The sequence below is a fragment of the Ahaetulla prasina genome, chromosome 2 (assembly GCF_028640845.1).
Source record: "Ahaetulla prasina isolate Xishuangbanna chromosome 2, ASM2864084v1, whole genome shotgun sequence".
Taxonomy (NCBI): domain Eukaryota; kingdom Metazoa; phylum Chordata; class Lepidosauria; order Squamata; family Colubridae; genus Ahaetulla; species Ahaetulla prasina.
Window position 1 is genome coordinate 41,664,910 of NC_080540.1, and position 19,865 is coordinate 41,684,774.

General features: G+C 40.7%; 1 protein-coding gene across 2 annotated transcripts in view; it reads right to left on the bottom strand.

The window, feature by feature from the left end:
* EOGT (EGF domain specific O-linked N-acetylglucosamine transferase) overlaps window positions 1–19,865 on the bottom strand; it is a 95,500-nt gene that overhangs the window by 16,906 nt on the left and 58,729 nt on the right. The window contains exon 18 of one of the 2 annotated variants that reach the window (XR_009153199.1): window positions 10,469–10,572. The exons of the other annotated variant lie outside the window; for it this stretch is intronic. The gene's annotated coding sequence lies outside the window, so the exon portion shown is untranslated. The remainder of the gene's footprint in view (window positions 1–10,468; window positions 10,573–19,865) is intronic. 2 annotated transcript variants of the gene reach the window in all.

Consider the following 19,865-nt stretch of genomic DNA (forward strand, 5'->3'; position numbering starts at 1 on the left):
CCAGAGCTTCCTTTGTCACTGACACCAAAATCAGCTCACAGCCCTGAAGAAGGATGGAAGGAAAATTTCAAGGGTGGAAGGCATGGTCTGGATAAAATACCAGAATCTTGATCCTATTCCCATGTTGTTTTATAAACCAAAGGAGATAGATGGACAACATCACTTTGCAAACAACACTTTGGATATTGAAGTTACATTGTCACAGAGCCAAAGTTCCCTTTCCACTAACTTCATTTATTTTCAGGGCTGTACAAATCTTCCTCATAATTTATTTACTATGGTGCTAAGTTACTTTAAAATATCACATCTGCCCTTTCAGCCCTCTGACATCTTCCTCTGATGCATCGTTATTCATTATTGAAGAAGCCTAGATCCTACTGGCTTTTTAAAGCTCCCTTCCTTTCACACCTTGTAGTCTAATGCTGACATCAAGATTTTTACATCATCTTATCAAAAAATATCTTTTCCATTTGTCAACTCAGGCTGGTTAGCTTCCATAGAGGTAACCATTTAGATTCAGCAAATGATTATTTTGGTCTTTTAAAGGTTCACCAGCTTATGTGATAATATATTTGTTAGTCAGAAGATTTTTTTTTTCTTTGATAGTACTCTCTTGTTCCACTCTGGTTTAGAATGAAACACAGTTGGATGACTTTGAAAACAATTTAAAAACATAATGGAGAGAAAATCCTTTTATATGAATTTTAAATGCCTCAATTTCGTATTATGTGTCCATACGGCCATATTGATGATTAGGAACTCAGGGACTTACAATGCCATCATATCAAATGTGATTGTCCTATTGTTGTTTTCATTTGACCTGTAGCTACTTCTGGCTGTTTCATGTTTTAGAATGTTTGCACTAAGCAGTGGGGGAAAAGGACCATTCAAACAAATAGAAGCTTGGAGCTACCCCAGCTCTTTCTACCAGTACCAATAGGTGTGTCATGGGGTCAGATAGTAGTCATATTCTCTTTTCATTTTTATCCAGCATTCTTGCTTGGCTAATCTTTTATGATGGATGGGAAGAGAGAATGATTATGTGGTGGCATCAAAGAAGACGACCAACTGGAAGTAAAAATCTCTAACATTTGTTGATGAGTTTCTAGGTTTTTTTTATTATTATTTGAATTTATATCCCGCCCTTCTCCGAAGACTCAGGGCAGCTTACATTGTGTAAGAGTTTGGCATGTGAATATATGCAAGTATTCAATAATGTCCATTTTTTAGAAATATAAAAAGGAGGAAAATTCCATCAACCAATATCTTCTCAGTTTTTCAATTCACACACAGACCACAACAAAAATATACAACTTTTTGCGGAAAAAAGTTTCAGTCTTCTTTAAAAATCTAAAGACATGTTTTTTCTTTAGATATATTAAAAGATACATATATAATGTATTTTTCTCATAATGTCATGATATTGGTATATTAAAAATGTTTCACTTAAAATTAAGAATGATTTTGCTGCAAAGTATCAAGCAAGCAAAAATTGCAATTTGGATTTAGTTTATATTGATTAAATATTGTTTAATATATTAAATTCAGAACTCTCTATTTTCTGATCTCCATGGGAAAATATTTAATAGGTATTTTTATATGTTATATAAAATAGTAATATAGGTATTTATAGGTTTTTTTTTTTAAAAAATCTTCCCATATGTTACTGAAGGAAATTACTGGTAATTTTGCTTACCTAATTTACTTTCTGCATTTCTACAATATCTAACAGCCAAGGTTCTTAGGTCTTCGTTTGTTACCCCGGCCTATTCTCCCGGCTGGCGTTCGGGCCTACATCGGCCTACTCCGGCCTACTCTCCCAGCAGCTTGGTTTCGATCTTTTTGCTGCGGGGGGAGGGTGACGGCAGCGATGGTAGCGACGAGGGTTTCATCCAGCCTCTACTCTTCGCTCGGAACAGCAGAAATACATCGTGGAGCCCCAGCGAGGTCCTTTATGGCACAGGGATCGTTGTGGGGGGGCATGGTCGTGGCCGCGACGGTGATGGCGAGGACGTCCGTTGTGGATTTGGACGGCGTCGGAGCCTTTCCGGTGGTGGAAACGGCAGTAGACTCTTTCCTCCTCGTTCCCCTTTCCTTGGACACTTTCTGGACTGGATGGACTGCCTCGGGCCGGGTCGTTTTTGCTGTGATTCGGCGATGGACTATTTATTTCTCCGTGGATGTTCCTTTCTTTCCCCCCCCCCAGACTCAGGACTCTGACTTGGGGAATTTAGATTCTGGAGCTAGTCTCCCCCCCCCTTTGGAATTCTGGAGTGTGGATGGGGGTAGCTGGGGCTACCTATTAGGATCGCTATAAGATCATGTGTGGGCTTCGGGTTAGCTTTTTGGCTAGTCCAGGTTAAGATCAGCCCTATCCTTGGTTCCTCCCCCTCCTCTCCTGCATACCCTTTCGGGCGTCTGTTGTTTATAGGGGGAGGATGCTGGCACCGACTATTTTAACATCTGGAAAGAGGATTCCATGAGAGAATGTTCATCGTTTTTACCATCTCTGGGTCTTATGTCATCGACCCAAATATGACTGCTTTACCATCTTCTACAGATGAGAGACACATTTTCATCTATGCGCCATTTATGCCTGATTCGAGATATGATTTATTCTTCGGCTGAACTCCATCATCTGCGAGGGTCCTCCGCTTCGCAGAAATGGCCCTCAACGTTATCGAGGACCTATCTCAATGACGGGTTTTGGGACCCAGAGAGATAGCATGCGTTGAAAAAGAACCTATGGGATTTTTTAGATAAACAATTTTTAAGGGGTGGGAGGGTAAAAACGGGTATCGGGGGAAACCCGTTGGGGAGGGAGCCAGTTCTAGCAATTGCTCGCAGCGATATTTCATCAGGTCTGGAGGTTAAGGGGAAGCTTCTCGTTCCAATTCCAGAGGGCTGTTCCATCAGTACGGTAAGTGGGAGAGGCAGATATGGCGGAAGTGGGGGGCCGTATCATGTTCAGGGGGTGCGCACTCGCTGTTTAAAAGCGATTGCGCGCTCCAGCCCCTCAGACTTTTCCCGTTCCCCGAGTGGCCAGTCTCCTCAGGGCTTGGACCTTCGGCTGATGTTATGCAATGCCAGGTCCGTAGTAAATAAAGCCCGCCTGATTTATGATCTTATACGGGGGGGCTGCGGACCTTATGGGCATTTCGGAGACTTGGTTGGGCATTGAGGGAGGGATGCCCCTAGTGGAGATGTGCCCACCAGGTTTCCGGGTATTTCATCAGCCAAGGGCCCAAGGTAGGGGTGGAGGAGTGGCGGTGGTTATTAAAGAGAGTCTAGAGCTGATGGAGGCCACTGTACCTCAGATAGCCGGTTGTGAATCCCTTTACATGAAGTGGGGTCGTAGGGTGCAGGTGGGCTTGTTGATCGCGTACCTGGCTCCTTGCTGCGTGACAACAGCCCTGCCCAAGTTGCTGGAGATGATAGCCGGGATGGCGGCTGATACCCCTAGGCTTATGGTCGTGGGGAACTTCAACCTGCCATCAGCCGGTACATCGTCAACGGCGGCTCGGGAGTTCATGGCCTCCATGACGGCCATGGACCTGACCCAATTAGTTGACGGCCCCACCCACGTTGGGGGAAACATACTGGATCTGATTTTTGTCTCTGGACAGTGGTTGAGTGATCTGGAAGTACGAGAATTAGTCACTGAACCTTTGTCATGGTCAGATCACTCTCTCCTTCGTCTGGACTTTCGGACCACCGCTCAGCACCGCAGGGAGATGGGCCAATGCGTTGGTTCCATCCCAGGCGACTGATGGACCCAGAGAGGTTCCTGATGGAGCTTGGGCCGTTCCCTGGCGATCTGGCCCACGGCTCGGCCGAGGAGCTTGTTGCGGCCTGGGAACAGGCCGCGGTTGGAGCCTTGGACCGTGTCGTGCCTTTGCGGCCTCTGACCCGGCGTAGGTCTCAACCAGCTCCTTGGTTTTCCGAGGAGCTGAGGGAGATGAAGCGCCGGAGAAGACGCCTAGAGAGCGCTTGGAGGTCCAGCCGTTCTGAAGCTGACCGTACACTAGATAGGTCTTTCACCCAGACCTATCTAGTGGCATTGAGGGAGGCCAAGCGGGCCTATGTTTCTACCCTCATTGCGTCAGCAGAGAACCGCCCAGCCTCCCTGTTTAGGGTGACTCGCTCCCTCCTTCACCAGGGGGGATGCGATGATCCCTTACAGGGTTGTGCTGAGGATTTCAGCAGGTATCTGTTTGACAAAATTGCTCAGCTTCGGGACGGTCTGGACCAAAATTGGATAGTTTCGGGCGAGGTGACGGAGGCTAGTCTTGTTGAGACCATCTGGGAGGAGTTTGATCCTGTGGCTCCCGAGGACATGGACAGGTTGCTGGGACGGCTGAATGCCACCACATGTTTATTGGACCCGTGTCCCTCCTGGTTGGTGCTGGCCACCCGGGAGGTTACACGAGGCTGGCTCCAGGGAATTGTCAACGCTTCCTTGGGAGAGGGTGTTGTTCCCACCGCCTTGAAAGAGGCGGTGGTGAGGCCCCTCCTCAAGAAGCCCTCCCTGGACCCAGCTGTTTTGGGTAACTATCGTCAAGTCTCCAACCTTCGCTTTGTGGTGAAGGTTGTTGAGAGTGTGGTGGCACATCAGTTACCCCAGTACCTGGAGAAATCTGTCTATCTAGACCTGTTCCAGTCCGGTTTCCGACCCGGGTACAGCACGGAGACAGCTTTGGTCGCGCTGGTGGATGACCTCTGGAGGGCCCGGGATAGGGGTTATTCCTCTGCCCTGGTTCTCCTAGATCTCTCAGCGGCTTTCGATACCATCGACCATGGTATCCTGCTGCGACGGTTGGGGAGTTTAGGAGTGGGAGGCACCGTGTTTCGGTGGTTCTCGTCCTATCTCTCCGACCGATTGCAGATGGTGTTGGCAGGGGGGCAGAGATCGACCTCGAGGTGCCTCCTTTGTGGGGTGCCACAGGGGTCAGTTCTCTCGCCTCTCCTGTTCAACATCTATATGAAGCCGCTGGGTGAGGTCATCATTGGTTTTGGGGTGAGTTATCAACTGTACGCGGATGACACCCAGCTGTACATTTCCACCCCTGACCACCCCAATGAAGCTGTCAAAATGTTGTCTCGGTGTTTGGAGGCCGTGCAGGTCTGGATGGGGAGAAACAGGCTCAAGCTCAACCCCTCCAAGACTGAGTGGCTGTGGATGCCAGCATCCCGGTACAGCCAGCTGCAACTGCGGCTGACTGTTGGGGGCGAATCATTGGCCCCAATGGAGAGAGTGCGCAATCTGGGTGTTCTCCTGGATGGACAGTTGTCTTTTGAAGATCATTTGGTGACCGTCTCCAGGAGAGCTTTTTACCAGGTTCGCCTGGTCCATCAGTTGCGCCCCTTTCTAGATCGGGATGCCTTATGCACGGTCAGTCACACCCTCGTCACTTCTCGCCTGGACTACTGCAATGCTCTGTACATGGGGCTCCCCTTGGGGAGCACCCGGAGGCTTCAGTTAGTCCAGAATGCAGCTGCGCGGGTGATAGAGGGAGCCACTCGTGGCTCCCATATAACACCAATCCTGCGCAGACTGCACTGGCTACCTGTGGTCTTCCGGGTGCACTTCAAGGTGTTGGTTATCACCTTTAAAGCGCTCCATGGCATAGGACCGGGATATCTTCGGGACCGCCTTCTGCTACCACATGCCTCCCACCGACCGGTACGCTCCCATAGAGAGGGTCTCCTCAGGGTGTCAGCCAAACAGTGTCGGCTGGCGACCCCCAGGGGGAGAGCCTTCTCTGTGGGGGCACCTACCCTCTGGAACGAGCTTCCCCCAGGACTTCGACAACTTCCTGACCTCCGGACTTTTCGCCGCGAGCTGAAAACATACCTATTCTTCCGAGCAGGACTGGCTTAATAGGGGTTTTTAATTCGTTTTAAATGGGGTTTATTTTTATATTATGTATTTTATATTTAAATTTAGGCCATATGGAATAAGTTTTTAAAATAGTTTTTATTGTAATATATTGTATTGTTTTACTTGGCTGTTCACCGCTCTGAGTCCTTCGGGAGAAGGGCGGTATAAAAATTAAAATATTATTATTATTATTATTATTATTATTATTATTATTATTATTATTATTATTATTATTATTATTATTTCATTTGTTATTTGTGAAATACCATTTGTAATACTATTAAGCGCACAAATGTAATAAAGCATTATGTAAAATCTAAAATAAATTAATTAGATTGAAGCAACTGTGAATTAAATAAAAGCCAAACAACAAAGGGTAACAGCAATGAAAGGAACTAAATTGGAGAAAAATAGTCAATTGTGACATGATAAAGTGATACAAAATTATACTTTTGTGGGAAAAAAAGTGAAGAAAAAGTAATTCTTTTCCCTCTTTTGTTCCCCTTTCCCATTCTTTTTCCACATTTTTGAGCGATCCAATGTAGCCAAATGGCAAATAATTCAGGGCAGATGAAAGGAAGCACTTTTGCACAAACCCATAATTAACCAGGAAGAGTTGCTACCACAAGATATTGTGATGACTTGGATGGGCTAAAAGGAAGGAGACAGATTTATAGAGGAGAAAGCTCTTAGTGGATACTAATCATGATGGCTATACATTATCTCCAGAATCAGAAGCTGTATATAATCCCAGTAGCTAGGGAATGTCTTCAGAAATTGCTCTTCAGGTCCTGCCAATGATCACCTTATACTTATCAGATTAATCATTTGGGGAACCAAATACTGGACAGAAGAGGCCCTCAGCCTGAATCAACACAACTTTTTCTTATTTAGTTACTTTTTCTTTATTATTTAATTATATATTTATTTGCAGTCGTGGCGAATTTATATTTATTTATTTATTTATTTATTTATTTATTTATTGAAAGAATTTATATCACTCTTTATATATTATATTTATATTTATATTTACTTGAGGGTTGTCAGAGAGAAGAGGAGGTCAATCTATTCTCCAAAGCATCTGAGGGCAAGATAAGAAGTAAGGGTTGGAAATTTACCAAAGAGAGATACAATCTGGAAATAAGGAGGAATTTCCTGACAGTAAGAAGGATTCGTCAATGGAACAGATTGCTCTTCAGAATTGTGGGTGGACCAACACTGGAGGTTTTCAAGAAGAGACTAGAGAGCCATTTTTCTGGAATGCTCCAGGTTCTGCTTGAGCAGGGGGTTAGGTAAGGAGATCTCCAAGGTCCCTTTCAATCCTATTGTTCTGCTTCTACTCTGATCTTCCTCTATATTCCAGCTGATTCCCAACTCATAAAAGTTGAAATAGGACTTTAAAGTACAAATACAGAACTCAGTGTGAGCATTAAAACAAAACAAAACAAAACCCTTTTAAAAGAATTTTAAAATCCTACCACTTGGATTTATGAGGTTCTAGGCTTTCTCTTTACAATGAGAAAGGACTGAGAAGAGAAAGTTATTTCATCTTTTTATGGTAGCTGATTGTTAATATTCCTCCCTCAGCCACAGCTCTACACGTTATAGTTTCTTTTCTTTTTTTGTTTCAGAAAAATGCAGTTTGTCTATGTGGCTCTGCAAGTTCAGATGATCAGTCTTTCAGGACAAATCCTTCATAACCGAGATGACCATGAAGGGGAGTACACACTTTAATGCAGCTTGATTTAAATTAGTAAGCATGGCAATCGATAAAAGCAGGAAATGTTTGTACAATAATGATCTTTCTAAAAAGAGAAAAACTTCAGTTTCTGGAAGACTCTTACTGAAAATACAAAATGAAAATACACTTTGGAAATTCTAGAGCATAGAGACAGCCAAACATCCTCTGTTTTGTCGTAGCTACACAGATCTCAAAAGAGTGGGAGATGCACATCATACCCTCCGAAATTCATTTCAGTAGACAGGTAGGTTTCTGCAGGGAACGCTGTTCCTACCCAATGCATTGAGATTTTGCCTAGGAGCAAACTGGAAGCCAGTGCAGGTTTTAGTAATGGATCTTCATGGTCTTTCTATTTTACTTCTATTTTTTCTTCCATGAAGATTCTTGAAAGAGACCATGAAGCATCATTGCTAAGCTAGAACATTATTGTTTTACTGTAATTTACGTAACATAATCAGCATCAAGAGGTTGTGATGGTGCGGAATGCAGATCAATTTGTATGTTGTGAAGTCTAAGAGCAATGCATTATGCCAGTGATGGCAAACCTATGACAAGCATGTCAAAGGTGAAACGCCATGACATTTTGAGTGACATACCAGCATTCACCAACAACTGTTTTTGAAAGCATGCCTTATTCTTGCAGGATTTTTGTAGTTTGTGGAGGCCACATGAGAATGAGGTGTCCTCTTATGGGGCATCTGGACCGTCCTGAAATTGCATGAGAGGGCCATACTTTTGTATGGTCTCTGGAATCTCTGAAAATTGTGTGAGATCAGGGTATGCTCTTGTGCATTTTTCCAAGGCTGCCGAAATGGCATGAGCATGATGGGTGTTCTCATATAGCCTGCGGATCCTCAGGAAGTTGTGCTAACTTCCATTTCTCTTTTTTATCACAAATATTTTTATTAGTTTATAAATTAGAATATAAAATACAAAGAAAATGAAAATAATGAGAAACCTAGCGGAAAAGAAAGGGAAAAAAAGAAAGTTTGGGGTTTCCATTTGGAAACCACTTCTGGATTTTGCGCTTGTGATGGGAAAAGTGACATTTTGATTTTGGTGATAGGTTTGTTGCTATAGAAATGGCTAGTATATATTATTGTTAAGAGCCTTGGTGGCGTAGTGATTAGAGTGCAGTACTGCAGGCTACTTCTGCTGACTGTTGACAGCCAGCAGTTTGGCAGTTCGAATCTCACCAGGCTCAAGGTTGACTCAGCCTTCCATCCTTCCAAGGTCGGTAAAATGAGGACCCAGATTATTGGGGGTCAATATGCGGACTCTGTAAACCGCTTAGAGAGAGCTGTAAAGCACTGTGAAGCAATATATAAGCCTAAGCGCTATTGCTATTGTCTACTCTAAAAGTAAAAAGTTGAATAATGTTATCTTTTACTGTGCTAAAGAGAGTCTGAAGACAACCAAGCCCATTTCTCTTTTGTTTGGGCTGGGGGGGTGATACACCAACAGAGTCAAGTTAGGCATTTTCCAGATGCTGGAAAATTTGGGGTTCAGATGCTGAATCCAAAACCTTCGCCATCACTGTATTATGCTGTCAATGGAATGCAAGGGAGAATCCATTTCTCCCACAGATATTGAGAATAGAATAGAATAGAATTTTATTGGCCAAGTGTGATTGGACACACAAGGAATTTGTCTTGGTGCATATGCTCTCAGTGTACATAAAAGAAAAGATACGTTCATCAAGGTATATTGGACTTGAATGTGGGGCCTCAATAGAATGGAATTGATTTTTCCTTAGTGCATTGCATTCTAACTTGTTGAGGGAGCCTGAGGGGGGCGCCCTTCTTTGGATATGCTTGACAGGATACAAAGACCTCATCCCATGCTGTTCGTCTCTTAGTCCTAGTTTGTATAGCTTTAAATTTTTAATTTGTGTAGTTTTAATATTTTAATAATTTTTCTATTTGTCTTTTTATAATTTGTAAGCCACCCAGAAAGATGGGCGGCATAAAAATTTAATAAATAAATCAATAAGTCGGCAGGACATGTATGAAGCAATATCTTTAAACTCACCTTCCCCACTCGCTCAATTTTTTTTTTCTACTCAGAAAATAAAAAAGAACTATCACCCAAATCCTAGGCAGAATATTAAACATGTCATTAAAATACAGCTAAGTAAATGTGGAAGAGAGTTCAGATGCTGCAAAGCCACCTTCCAATGCCCTTGGTTACAAGGCTGCCTTTGATAATATCTGCTCAGCATTTTTAGTATTCAGCCCTTAAGGAAAAAAAAATGAGAATATGAGACCTTTTAATTCAGTGTTCAAAGCCTACACTTTGGAATGTTATGTAATAAATCAATCATTACTACACTTAATAACCTTAATGATTTTCTTTGAAGCAGGGAATCCAGGAGAGAGATAAGTGTTTTGAAACAAAAAGGAAAAAAAGGAGAAAAATATTGTTGCAGTCATTTGATGTAAAACTCTTTTATTGATTAGATCAGACTGTTTTGAAAACAGCTCTAGGTAATGGCTGCAATTCCGAATGATGGAAAGAAATAAAGCATTCTTCATAGGCTCTAGAAACTTGATCTTTCCCAAATCCATCATTATCCTATCGTGTCTAAATTCCTGTCATTCAGCTTGTTTATGCCCAGGACATAATATAATAATCTATCATGATTTTCAAGTTTCAGAAACTTTTGTAATAAGGAGATCATGCAGCATTTTTAAATAATCTGATGGCATTTTATTTTAAGCAGAAGAAAGCATGATCTGTTTATCCCTTTTACAGAACAAGCTATTCAAGCCATTATGCCCATTATATGCCAGGTATAGATTTCTATATTCAACAGAAGCATTTCCTGGTACAACAATTTATTTTACCTGAATTCTTGAAGGATTACTGAATATCGTATTGGCTGTCAGGTCTCCAGTACACAGAGGATAATTCCACTTTTACTGAGTTTGCACAGACAGTGATTCCAAAACTGTAATGAGATTTCAAAGGGTTTTACTGTTTTTCTAGAATAATATTTAAAATCCGGTCAAAGGATGAATCTCAAATGCATGACTATATATCCTAAACAGATACAAAGAATGCTTTGGACTGATAAATTTAAATTTCTATTTTTTATCTAAGCTGTTAAAATGCCCAGGTACTAAATTTTGGTAGAAAAAGAAGGCTGGGGGGGGGGGGGGCGGGAGGCGGTGCTTTAAGAGATGAGATGAGATTTAGTTTGTTCTTGCATTAGCAAAATGGATAATGTGAGCTGATTGGATGGGTGGGTGGGTGGGTGGATGGATGGATGGATGGATCGACAGATAGATGATAGACAAACAGATGATAGAGATAGTAAAGGGTTTACTGCTTGAGCATAGGGTTGGACTAGAACTCCAACTTTTCAACTTTTCCAACTTTTATTCTGCTGTATATAATTTCTTTTCTTTTTTTTTATCCTATTTTTCCTATCTGGAGGAGTTCAGTTGCACCCTACCCAAACAACCATCAGGAAGCACTTTCTCCATCTCGTTTTCAAAAACATGAACACAATTTTGGAATTTTCTTGCTGTCATCTGACATAGCCCTGCATCTTATGAAGTTACTACCAATCTCAGGTTTAGCTAGTTTCTCTCCAAAGCTTTCAGTGACCAATGAATTAAAGGACAATAAAGCAGAACAAATAGACTCTAGTATGCTGGTCAAAAGTCCTTTCAAGGCAATGCCTGTTCTCTATACCATAAAGGTTGTATTGCAACTGTGATAGCTTGCTGATAACCAGCCTACATCTGGTAGTATTTCTATAGAGTAGTAGGCAATGTAGTAGGAAAACAGCATTTGCTAAATACTAAATGTGAAGAGCTGAGTATCGATGAATCCTGCACAATTGTCTCCATGTGAAATCAAATGGATAGATATGGGGTGTCTATGGAAATGAGCACAGTTACATATCTGAAAGTGTGCAGGAACTTGTCAGCCAAGGAATTGCTGTTCTCAGGGTCAAGATGACTCAGAGGACTCTCAGGGGATAATTCTGTGTCTCAAGAGACTTCCCAGTAGGGCCAACCCTACTTAAGATCACAGTTATGACCAAAATTTCCATTACTAAGCAAGACATTTTGTTAAGCAAGTTGTGCCCAGTTTGACGAAGGTTTTTTTACCACAGTTGTTAAGTGAATTACTTCAGTTGTTAAGTGACTCACGTGGTTATTGAGTGAATCTGACTTCCTCTACTGAGCTTGCTTGTCGGAAACTGACTGGGAAGGTCACAAGTAGTGATCATGGTGATGCTGCTATGCTTATAAGTACATTCTGGTTGCCAAGCTCCCAAATTTTGATCACATGATTATGGAGACGCGGCGATGGTTATAAATTTGAGGACTGGTCATAAATCAGTTTTTTTCAGTGCCATTGTAACTTTGAACGGTCTTTAAATGAATGCTTGTAAGTCGAGGACTACCTGTACACAGTACAGTGGATCTCCCTTGTTTCTGAAAGCTTCCTATTGCTAGACCTTACACTGGCTTCCGCTTAGACCCAAAATCCCGTGTAAACAGGAATAAGCCATCTCTCACTATTTGTCCCAGCTCCTGTTCTGACCCAGCCTTAGCAGAAGCAAGAAACAGACTCCTTGTCATGAAACCCCTCCCCCCTTTATTTACCTCTTGTTAATTAATTGCATTCACCCACCAAAAAGTCCAGGCAATAGTCCTTCAAGCAGTTAACTGCAGTAACAGACTTTATCAATTCCTTGCGATAATTGCAAGGCTGTGAGCTCCCAGCCAAAAGGCTGCAAATTAAGTTCCGGCAAGCTGTCTTTGATGCACGAAACACAATGAGCAAAATCTCCAGAAATACGAACTGTAGTGTCATACGACAACCACTCCCCTTTCCTTCTATTTATTCCCCAGCCAGGGAGGGGCCATTCAGCGTCCACGTGTGCTTTGCTTCCTGAGTCAACTCCTGTCCTCCATTGCTCACCTCTCATAACTGCTCTGGGCATATGTGCATCTGGAACAGGCCCCAGCTGTTCTTCCTCCTCACTCATATCAGCCTCCAAAGGCAGCTGCCTCTCCGGTGGCTGGAAAATGTCAGACAGCCCTGGCATTATCTTTGTGTCCGATGCAGAGCATCCATCAGAGCCTTCCCCAGACTCCAGAACTGGCCCAAGTTCCTCCCCAACCTCCTCATCATCTGAGTCTGCCACCAGCTCTGCTGGCAGCTGGCGGGCCACAACAGTTCCCTTCAAGATATGGTCCTATTTACTGTGTATAATACAATGCAATCAATAAATCAAAGTTTATTTCTATTCCCAAAGGTGTCTACATGTCCCAAAGCTGTTTTTTCAAGAAGTAACTTTGGTACAACCAGGACCTGGATGACTGACAATCTCCATAGACCTTTTTTACATGATTTTTTGTTTTGTTTTTTGTTATGTGAATTTCAAGATCTAGATCACCAATTAAGGAATCCTTACTGCCCCACAACTCTAGTTGCATGGATCTTTGAATGCATTTAAGGAAGAGTGGAAAACATTTTATTTATTAAAGCAAACTGATTTGTGGAAGTGATTGTAAGCAGATGCCGAGAATAATAGCAGGGCCATTGTGCTGTAAATCTTATTAGCAACGTTAATAAAGTAGGCTTAGGATTTTATGATTGTGCGTTATTTTTATTGTGGCTATAAATACATCATGTTGTATATTGATTTTTAGTTTTTCTCTAATTTTAATTGTTTAGTTTTTAATTTTTTAATGTTGTTAGACCATGCCTGGGTGAGAAACACTTTATAAATAACATTAGTGCTTGTTGAATACTTTTTTTTTCAAAGTTGAATCTGCACTGAGATGCTAGGAAAAACCAGCTAAGAAAACAGGAGATTTCTACATCTTTTCTTCTGTAGAGCATATTAGTTTTGATAGAAGACTTGAAAGAGAAAATTTTACATTCCTAATATTTGAAAACCTTGACTGGAATTATTGATTTATTGCATGTAAGATACCATCCCACCATATAAGAATGTAGATGCATACTTACTGTATGTCCTGAGAGACTAACACTATATTGATTGATTGATTGATTGATTTTGTCAAACACAACAATATATATAAGTATAAGCATGAAATAACCACACAAAATGAATACAACCAAAGGGAACATTAGGACAGGAACGGTAGGCACGCTGGTGCTCTTATGCACGCCCCTTAATTGAATTTACTATTTACAATTTAAAATTGAATGACACTGTAAGACTGCTTTGCTGGCTGAGGAACTCTGGGAGTTGAAGTCCACAAGTCTTAAAGGGACCAAGATTGGAGACCCCTGCCCCAGACATTCTAGGTTAATGTGACTGTATTGACACTAATTTTGCCCACTCATCATAATGCATGTGGCCCTTTGTCCAAATTCAGAGTGTTGCTTTTACCACCTTTTCCAGTTTGCAGGAAATGAAATTGAAGCAAGTTTGAAACAGAAATGGCTGCCTTGGGTTCGCACCAGGCATTCTATAAGTAAACTTCCATAAATAGCAATGGTCTCTTATCATACAGTGCTCCATCTACTGCAGGGTGGGCCTACTAAATCTGGCTGAAATAATTGTTTTCATGTAAAAGCCCTGGTGGCACAGTGGTTAGAATGTGTATTGCAGGCTAACGTGCCCACAGTTCAATCCTGATCGGTTCAAGGTTGACTAAGCCTTCCATCCTTCCAAGGTGGATAAAATGAGGACCCAGGTTGTCGGGGGCAATAGGCTGACTCTGTAAACCGCTTAGAAAGGGCTGTAAAGCACTGTGAAGCGGTATATAAGTCTAAGTGCTATTGATATTGCTATTTCAGTATCTTTTTGGTTCCATCGGGATTAGTGCTAATATCATGCTGCTAACAAGACATAGAAATCAAATGTAAAGAGCCCATGGCTAAGAGAAAGTTTTAGCTTCCCTTGTCCACATTCTCCCAAACTGCTTTCCTGCTAATTTTTAAAAATCGTAAGTGGTTGCCACTCCAAATGGACACTTAATAATTAATACTGTTATTTCCACTTCCTAATTATTTATTCAAACAATTTATCTTCTCTCCTTCAGCCCAAAGGTTTTCAAAGTGCCTAACATTTAAAACGCAATAAAATAACAGCAACAGAAATAAATAAAACGTATCAACCCTCTCTTGATTAGGAGGAATTACAAAGATCAAAATAAATGTATTATCAAGACTAAATATTTCATTTCAAATTACTTCAATCTTTATTGAGTAAAAAGACATGAAATGACAGGCATTGAAAAATAATGGGTTATATATTTTATTTTTATTTATTTTATTTATTTATTTTGTCACACAGTATATATAAGCATAAGCATGAAATAACTATACAATATATAAGCATATATATAAGCATAAGTATGTAATAACTATATTAATTTTTTTGTTTTGTTTACATTTATACCCCGCCCTTCTCCGAAGACTCAGGGCGGCTTACAGTGTATAAGGCAATAGTCTCATTCTATTTGTATATTTTTACAAAGTCAATTTATTGGCCCCCCAACAATCTGGGTCCTCATTTTACCTACCTTATAAAGGATGGAAGGCTGAGTCAACCTTGGGCCGGGCTCGAACCTGCAGTAATTGCAGGCTACTGTGTTCTTAATAACAGGCTTTTACCAGCGTGAGCTAAACCGGCTATTGGATATAATGAAAGGAAACAATAGGACAGGAACAGTAGGCATCCTTCTGCTCTTTTGCACGCCCCTTACAGACCTCTTAGAAATGAGGTGAAGTCAATAGTAGACAGTTTTTGGTTGAAGCTTTGAGGATTTTGGGAAGAGACCACAGAGTCAGGTAGTGCATTCCAAGTATTAACAACTCTTGTTACTGAAGTCATATTTTCTGCAATCAAGATTGGAGCAGTTAACATTAAGCTTAAATCTATTGTGTGCTCGTGTATTGTTGCAATGGAAGCTGAAGTAGTCTTCAACAGGAAGGACATTGTAATAGATGATTTTATGAGTTAAACTCAGGTCATGTCGAAGGCGGCGGAGTTCTAAGTTTTCTAAACCCAGGATTTCAAGTCTGGTGGCATAAGGTATTTTGTTGTATTCAGAGGAGTGGAGAATTCTTCTTGTAAAATATTTCTGGACACGTTCAATTGTATTGATGTCTGAAATGTGGTAAGGGTTCCAGACAGGCGAGCTGTATTCAAGAATTGTTTTCACGGGTGTTTGTATATAGGTCTTTGGTTGTTCGGGTTTTCTCCCGTGTAAAATTGGAAGTGTCTTGGCGACGTTTCGACGAAGTCTCATTCGTCATCTTCAGGCTTCAGCTTCGTGCTTCTGGGAGCAATGTGTGATCGCAGCTGTTTCTTCCTTTTAACTGCTAGTGGGGGGTTGAACTGATTGGGTGGGAGCTTGGCTGTGCTCTGATTGGATGGTGGGTTTTTTGTGCTCTGATTGGCTGGGGGTGTGTCCTGTGTTGGTGGGGGCTTGGTTGTGCTCAGTTTAGTCAGTGTTGCAGGGGGATTTGAGCTGGTGAGCTGAATAGCTGTTGTTTGGCTTTGTGGTCGTGCTACATCTTCATAGTGGGTGTCAGTCTGCTGCATGTATGGACTGGAGGGGTTTGAAATGGCTAATGTCGCAGCTGCAACATTAGCCATTTCAAACCCCTCCAATCCATACATGCAGCAGACTGACACCCACTATGAAGATGTAGCACCACCACAAAGCCAAACAACAGCTATGCAGCTCACCAGCTCAAATCCCCTGCAACACTGACTAAACTGAGCACAACCAAGCCCCCACCAACACAGGACACACCCCAGCCAATCAGAGCACAAAACCCACCATCCAATCAGAGCACAGCCAAGCTCCCACCCAATCAGTTCAACCCCCACTAGCAGTTAAAAGGAAGAAACAGCTGATCACACATTGCTCCCAGAAGCACGGTTGAAGCCTGAAGATGACGAATGAGACTTCACAAACGCCGCCAAGACACTTCCAATTTTACACGGAGAAAACCCAATAACCAAAGACATATATATATATATATATATATATATATATATATATATATATATATATATATATATGTGTGTGTGTGTGTGTGTGTGTGTGTGTGTGTGTGTGTGTGTGTGTGTGTGTGTGTGTGTGTGTGTGTGTTATAACACATTATATTATATGTGTGTGTGTGTGTGTGTGTGTGTGTGTGTGTGTTATAACACATATGGACCACATATGGACTAACAGAAGCCAAGGATTAAAGAACTCATAGGATTCCATAAAATGAGATGATATTACTATCATACAACTCTGACAGGGGTATTATAATGGATTATTTATTATTTGATTTATTAATTAAATGTATATGGTACTCATCTCGATACCCAAATTTATATTTCCTATGCTTCCATCACCTCAATATAAGAGGCAGAAATTTCAGAAGGCTGCATAGTTGTGTTTGGGTTGATACGCACAGAAATAAACAATTTTCAAGGCACTTCATAACTTTAAGTAACTTATGAAATGTTTGAGTGAAAAGAGGAAGAGAACAATCCAAATTGTCTCTTCTTCCTTCATTATTTAATTTATGATGAGGCAGGAGGCAGGAGGAGTACATGTCTATGTTAAAGGGTATGGAGGCTAAACTATATGAGGAACAACTGAGGGAACTGAGAATGTTTAGTCATAAAGAGAAAAATTAGGAATTATATGATGGCAGTCTTCTAGTATTTGAGAGGCTATCATACCGAAGAATGGGTTGACCTATTCTCCAAAGCACCTGAGGGCAAGACAAGAAGTTATGGGTGGAAGCTTGTTAAAGAGAGATCCAACCTAGAACGAACTAGCACAAACAACCTAGAACAAACCTAGAACAAACCTAGAACAAACTAGCACAAACATGCCTACCATTCCTGTCCTATTGTTTTTCTTTTCTTCTTCCTATATATATATATATATATATATATATGCTTATACCTCCTAATATTTACTCATATATATGTTTATATACTATATAACCTTTCTGTATGATACTTACATATATTGTTGTGACAAAATAAATAAATAAATAAAGATAAATAGAACTGAGGAGAAACTGAGGAGAATTGTTCGCATTTTACTGACAGTGTGAACAGTTCATTAGTAGAACAGCTTATCTACAGAAGTTGTGGGTGCTTCATTACTGAAGGTTTTTAAGAGGAGACTGGATAGCCATTTATGTGGAATGGTGTAGGATCTCCTGCTATGGGCAGGAGGTTGGACTAGAAGACCTCCAGAGCCCCTTCCAACTCTGTTATGCAGGCATTACCTTAAAATGAAATGTTGCTTTTTTGAATGTCCTGTTGGAGTAGGGGACTGAGGGTTTGGGTTGTTTTCACAACAGCAGTCAAACTTTTCATGTATTGTGTGACCTTGAAATTTGTCTGATTCTTTCTTTTCCTTGTCTAGTCTTTACGGACTAGATTTGCTTTATTCATTTCCCCATTCCAGCAATTGGTTTCAATCCAGCCATTCAAATCTATGATCACTGTAGTCTGTAGATCACGTGATTTGTCACATGTTTTTATGAAGTTTGAAAAATGTATTGCCATTAAATATATATATTATCACTAGCATGTATTTGTGAAAATAAAGATTTGTTGGAAAAATACTGCTGTTGAAAAAAACAAACAGTCTTTCTGATGCTGTATATATAACTTATAGCCCGAGTCCTTTTTTTTTTTTTGCTCTTTTTGCTGTAACTTTTGTTATGGATATCAAAAGTTAAAAAATTTGTCCTCCTTATCCGATTGTCTGTGCTCTCCTTTGCCTGTTCAGATATCTAGAACCTCTATGAGGAAGGAATTCAGTTGCTTAGACAAGAGACAACAATTTACTGAGATTACAAGATTTTATTAATGGGATACAATTAAGAACTTTTATGCCTTAACCTGTGCAGTTCCACACTTAAAAGAGTTTCAATATTTTCACAGCTGCAAAGGGATTATGGAAATATATCTCCTTTTTTGCAAAATGCCAGAAATCCAATGAATAGATTGGATCCTTCTTCCGTATGCAGTAGCAGAGTTGCAAAATGCAACAGTATTGGAAAATGATTCATCATAGAATGGAACAGGTTTTGAAAGCCATAATTCCATTCCATCCTGAGATATGTTTATTAAACTTCAGCAACCCATATATTTCTGTAAAGTATACCAAGCTGGCATTGTGAATTTGTAACAGTGGCAAGGATTCTGTATGCTTATTTTTATCTGAAAAGAATCTTTGATCCCCTCTATGGAAGATGGCTAACTAAACTGTGGGGATAGGTTTCAAAGACCTAAAATAACTTAATGTTTAAAAAGTAAATCTGATATGCCATTCAATTTTATTTGGAAACCATTTGAAACAACCGCTCTACACATGAAATGATGCCACATCCAAAATGTGGTTTATATTTTAGCATGACATATAATCTACATATTTTTCAGTATTCTCTTCATGTATTAATCACTATCCATAGTTTTTATTATGCATATAAGTTTTTTTTTCATTATCTGATATTTGTTGATCCTGTTTTATCACTTAAAAGAAAGGGATTTTATACCAACGATTGTTAAAATATAATTTTGTACATGTGTTTGTTTGTTTGTTTTTTGTGGATAATGGATTTTACATGCAAGATTTAGCCTATTCACATTTCCCATTGATATTCTGTAGTATACTCAACAGGGTGTGAAGACTTCACCTCCCAAAAATATGCCACCAGCATAGTCAATGCTGAGAATTCTGGGGACTAAAGTCCACATAGATGGTGATAACTAGATCTATTGCTCTGTCCCAAGCCCAGCCAAGCTGGGTCACAGGTACTTTGGGATTCAGAAACAATGATCACGTAATAGGAGCATTTAGGGCTTTATTCCAAGGCAATATGAGAAAATAATATTAAACACCAATTAAAGAATAATCAAGAATACAACTAGAAAAAGTAGAGAGGTATACAGTGGAGTACCCCAGGGCTCTGTTTTAGGCCCAGCACTCTTCAACATATTCATCAATGATTTGGACAAGGAGATAGATGGGGAACTCATCAAATTTACAGACGCCACCAAGCTACAGTAGCAGGAATAGCCAACACTCCGGAAGATAGGCTTAAGATACAGAAGGATCTTGACAGACGTGAGCATTAGGCGCTATCTAACAAAATGAATGTCAATGGTGAAAAAAGTAAGGTTCTACATTTAGGCAAGAAAAACAAAATGCACAGATACAGTATATGTGGTACCTTGCTCAATAGTGGTGACTGTGGGAGGGCTCTTGG